The sequence below is a fragment of the Chelonoidis abingdonii genome, unplaced genomic scaffold, assembly GCF_003597395.2.
Source record: "Chelonoidis abingdonii isolate Lonesome George unplaced genomic scaffold, CheloAbing_2.0 scaffold1180, whole genome shotgun sequence".
In the NCBI taxonomy this organism is placed as follows: Eukaryota; Metazoa; Chordata; order Testudines; family Testudinidae; genus Chelonoidis; species Chelonoidis abingdonii.
The window spans coordinates 990-6,598 of NW_027425441.1; the positions used below are offsets into that span (position 1 = coordinate 990).

The 5,609-nt window shown below is 43.1% G+C and overlaps 1 pseudogene; it reads left to right on the plus strand.

The window, feature by feature from the left end:
- The first annotated feature begins 254 nt into the window (after positions 1 to 254).
- Positions 255 to 1,213, plus strand: LOC142046066 (olfactory receptor 14A16-like; annotated as a pseudogene).
- Positions 1,214 to 5,609: the final 4,396 nt, after the last annotated feature.

Here is a 5,609-nt window from a genome sequence, read left to right on the forward strand (position 1 = left end):
TAACAAAGCTCCATTGACTTTAAATGAGCCGACCCAATTTATACTAATGTCATAACGTGACTGATTGATCGTCAGAGGTGAGGAACACTAACAATACCTCACCACTACAAGTGACGAGTCCTGTGCACCTTTGACATTCATATAATGAGATATTACATAAAAGGGAATCAGGGCCATTCCCACTGTCGCTCTAACTCTGATCTTTGTCCTTCTCATTCCCCCTACAGCCATCACACAGTGTACTGAGGAAGAAAATGTCCAACCAAACCACCATGACCGAATTCCTTCTCCTGGGATTCTCTGATGTTCCACAACTGCAGATTTTACACTTTGTGGTGTTTCTAGTGCTTTACCTGGCATCCCTATTGGGGAACCTTCTCATCATCACAGACATAGCTCTCAGTCACCAACTTCACACCCCCATGTACTTCTTCCTGATCAATCTGTCCATCCTGGACCTCAGCTCCATCTCTGTCACCATCCCCAAATCCATGGCCAACTCCCTCATGAACACAAGATTGATTTCTTATTCTGGATGTGTCGCCAAAGTCTTTCTCCTCGTCTTCTTTGCTTCAGCAGATTTTACCATACTGACCATCATGGCGTACTACCCATATGTTGCTATCTGCCAATCACTGCAGTATGAGAGAGAGAGGAACAGAAGAGCTTGTGTCCAAATGGTGGCCAGTGCCTGGATCAGTGTTATTCTCTATTCTGCGGTGCACACTGAAAACACGTTTACATTATCCTTCTGTGGAGGCAACATGGTGGATCAGTTCTTCTGTGAAGTCCCCCAGCTCCTCAAGCTCGCTTGCTCTAACTCAGACCTCAGGGAAGTCGGGTTTCTCATCTTTAGTGTGTTCTTAGCCTCAAGCTGCTTTGTTTTTATAATTGTGTCATATGTTCAGATCTTCACACAGTGGTGAGAATCCCCTCTGAGCAGGGCCGGCATAAAGCCTTCTCCACCTGCCTCCCTCACCTCATTGTGGTCTCCTTGTTTATTTGCACTGGGACCTTTGCCTACTTGAAACCCACCTCCAGCTCAACCTCAGGTCTGGATCTCATGGTGGCTGTTCTCTATTCTGTGTTGCCACCAATGACAAATCCGATCATCTACAGCATGAGAAACAAAGAGCTCAAAGGTGCACTGAGTAAACTGATAGGTTGGAGGTTATTCTCTAAGAATAAAATGTCCATATTTCTCCATCAGTAACAATTTCATTCTGTGTTTCTTTATATAATCAGCTGATGACATTATTGCCTCCCTGAGAAAATACTGTTCAATCTGTTTATGCAGAATTGATATTTACACTAGGAAAAATCCAGACAAACATGACTCAAGAAAAAGGAGTTATTATAGGTTTACACCAATGTAAATAAGATCGGAATCTATCTTCATGTACTGCTATCCACACCATACTATCTGAGCACCTTGCCCATAAAATCAGTACCCATAGCAAAGTCCCTTGTGAAGTCTCAGGCTCTTCTTATTTTGGGGATAATCTCTGATTGAGGTATCAATGCAATTGATCTTTGTGTTTTTTGTTTACTTGTTTGTCAGATTTTTACCTACCTTTTTTTTTTTTGCTTAACTTATTTGCTTCTTTGGTTTGTTTCTTTTGGAGGTGAGAAAGGCCTGAGGAGGTGGTGAGTGTTTGGTTAGACAGGATTTTCGATGTTTGCCCTCTCTTGGAAGTGCTCATATGTCATCTCTTTGATGGGATTTTCTGAGTGACATGAAGGTTTGCTCCCCACAATGACAACCTTATTAATCATAATGATCGATTTCTATTCGATTGCAAATTATGTTAGCTAGCTAGCTAGATAATGAATAATCTAGGGAGATTATTGCAAATTATTGTGCTTCTTTTCCTGTTAATGATTGTCTATGTCCAGATCATGATTTTCTTACAAATACTCCTTATTAAACATAATTTAACAAAGATTTTTATGGCTATATCTTACTCTATCTGTCATTTACAAAAAAAGTTCATCCTAAATACTTGGTGTTTGAAACTTTGAGCTGTTTTGACAGGATACATTTTTAATATGTTCTCTTTCTCCGAATCAAATGGAAGTATCACACTCGGGATCCTTAAACATCAAGGAGGCAGCCCTCAGTTGGTTTAAATTGTCACAGCTCCATTGAGGTCAATAGATCTCGAGACTTTTCATCATCTGAGGATCTGCTCCAAACACTCATGATATGAATTTCAAACTCACTCCCTTTGAATACTCTGTACAAAGGCCCTGATTCCACAGCCACTTCAGCACATTCTTTACTTAATTGTAGGTTTAAAGGGAAGGTTTAAAGGAAACTCATGCTTAATTCTCTGTTGGATATGGGTTAAGGATATGGACAGGGCTCAAGGCTAACACCAAACTGGTGTCAGACCCTGACACTGTCTCCATTTCTCTCCTTTCCCAGTCAAATAAAGCCTTACAATCGGCCTGCATTGGAATTACTCTCCCCTTCTGAGTTTGAATTATTAACATAAAATAATTTTTTTATCTCAAAGCTAGAATCACTGGGCCTTCTTCTCTAGACTTACCAGTCCATTATGACTCTTCATCATCAGCCTCTCCCTCCTGGAAATCCTGCTCACCAGCATGCTCATCACCAAGATGTTGACCAACATGGTGTGTGCAATTGGAAGGCCAGTTTTTCCCTAGCTTCCATGCAAGTGCCATTGCGTGCACTGACCAAAACCCCATCCCATTTGCCTAAATGTCACTGTTTTCCATAAATGTTCCTGTCTGCATGGCTGGAATGTTCACACAGGGGCCATCAACTCAGCTGAATGACATTCCCTGAAAAAGCAAAGTTATTATTCATACAAAAGATTTAGCTGTATTCATTCCGTTTTTCCAGTGATACAGAGTAGGAGCTCACTCCAGCTTCTGGAAGGAGAACAAGTAGAGCTGGATGGAAAATTTCTGATTGAAACACCAGAAACATCTTCAGGTTTTTGATGAACTTTCAGGGAAGAAAGGTCAGATTGGCAATGGATTGCCTGCCTGCCAAGCTGAGCTGCTAAGGAGCAAGAAGTTTGAAGACCTTGGTATGGGCTCCCAGGGGCCATGTCTCTAGGGCAATCTTAACATGCAGATGGCCCTGGCCCAGGAACATGAGGGCTTCCAGACTTCCAGGCCAGCTGGCTTCCCAAAATGGCCACTGAGTCACATAATATGGGCAACCAGCTGGCCTGGGAGACTGGAATCAGCTGTTGAGTGAAACTCACATTCTGCTCCTATTAGCAGCCATGAAACTGACAAGAATGTTCCATTTCACTCAGCAGATGCCAGGGTCCTGTGGAGAAAATTTTGTTTCTGAAGCACCATGTGTTGGTGTTTCTAAAACATTCCCTCTCCCCCGAGTTTTCAGTTAGAGGGAAATTTTGAAATAGCAACATTTCCCACAAAGCGGAAAGCCCATGTTTTGGTCAGCTCTGCTTTCAAGCTTTGTTGTTACGGCCTCATTGGAAAACATCAAGTTACAGTGTCCCTCCTTTCATCCTAAGGTAGACACCACGGCAACAGTAATCTGCTGAGGCACTTGAACAAACCAATGGTGCTTCACTGACAGTGGAATTGTCTTCTGAAGCTGCAAAACGAAGTCTGTTAACCTTCAGGATAGGCTGCTGGCTTACCTGTTCTCCCAAGCTTTCCTTGAGGGCTTGGCTGGGTTGATGGGGAAATTATATGGAAATTTCATTGGTTGAGGAGGGAGAATTTAAAGTCAATGAATGGGAATGATCTCTTGGTCAGTGAAAAGAGAAGAAGTCTAGTTTGGTTTAAGGCAAATTGTATGGATTGTGAATAGGGAATAAGGAGGAGGGAAGGTCTGTGATTGTTGTCAAGTGCAGAAGACTGTGTGGTGAAGGGCAAAGAGGTCTATGGCTGGTTCTGCTGGAGAATGTTTTGGTGGGTGAATGGAGGATAATCTTATCATTAGTAGAGAGCAGACGAGTCTACGGGTGGTGAAGGACAGATTTGTCTGTTAGTGGAGAGCAGAGGAGTCTATGGGTGGTTGAAGGAGGAGAATGTTCTAGTTGACTTATGGGGGAAATTTTGCCATTGGTAAATGGGCGAAAAATTACAGTCGGTTAATGGGAGAGTTTAACGCTGAAGGAAGGAGAATGTTACCCAGGACTTGGTGGACCAAGTCAGTGTATTTTGCATATATTTTTGCAATACAGAGCAGAGGTCTAGAGTTTGGGCGTTCTTACCAGTCCAAATGAACAAATAATACAAATATTGCTGTCACTTGATTTTATGGCATTTCACATCTGAGAACTTGCAAGGAGTCTCCAGACTTGGAGTTGTGAGTCTCATGAGGAACAGCATAAATTCAGCTCTTATGTAAACTGTCAGGGCAATGTTATGTACATTAATGTTGTGCCCTCTGACACCATTGGCTTCTTTCAATAATTAGGATTCTGGGACCTGGTGTATCAGTGACTTTAGACACGACAATGATGAATGGAGTAGAGAGAGAGATCATAATTGACAAGAGCTTGCATAGAGAAAGGATTCAGTGCCCCATCCACATCATCAGAGTTAGGGGTATTTTGATGTGAGGCTCCCACAATCACTCCATTTGAAGCTGTTCCACTCTGGATAAATAATTGTTAGTTTTTTTCTGATTTCTTTCTGGTGGCCTGTATGAAATGCACTGGGTATCTTGTCCAGTTCTCAGAGGATGTGTCCCCATCACACTAATATCAACATTACTGGCAATAATTTGCCACAATAATTCTTCTGGTCCATTACTAAGGAAACAAGCAGGGATATGGGGGAGGGAATCTCCTTTTGTGTACAGAAAGGGTCCTTCCAGGGCAGAGTAGAGGCACATTTCCAGAGACTGTTGAGTGGGGGAAGATTCCACAGCTTCCACTTTGGTTCTGTGTGCTCTGTTCTGTTCTATGACAGGAGGAGTGTTAACAGGGCACGACATCTTGAATGGTCTCTTGGAATATGTGTCAACTACTTATGCTAAACTATGTTTTCTACCTCATATTTAGCTCTGACACTATGGCCTTGTCTACACTACACAGTTCTGTCGACAAAAGGCAGCTTCTGTTGACAAAGCAGTGACGGGGTACACATTGCAATGCTCCTCCCGCAGATTTAACTCTCCTGCTACTCCAACATAATAACACCACCTTGGCAAGAGTCGTGGAGCTTTTTGCAACATAACGTCAGTGTAGACACTGCGTTCCTCACATCATTGTAACGGGTCTCCAGGAGGTACCCCACAATGCCCACTGTGACCGCTCTGGTCACCGCTTTTGAACTCAGTCTCCCTGCCTCAAGCTACACTGTCATGCACTCCTCCTCTTTCAAAGCCCCAGGAAATTTTAAATTAGTCTTCCTGTTTGCTTGATGTGGAGAGCTCACATAGCTACTGCCCAGCTGAGCATGCTGGCTTCCTGCAGCAAACAGGTGCCTGCCTGGACTACATGGGAGGAGGATATGGGTTTCTCTAACTGCGGTGGGGTGATAGACGGAACGCATCTCCCTATCTTGGCACCGAAGTACCAAGGCAGCAAATACATAAACCGCAAGGGGAACTTTTCAATGGTGCTGCAAACACTGGTGGATCACAA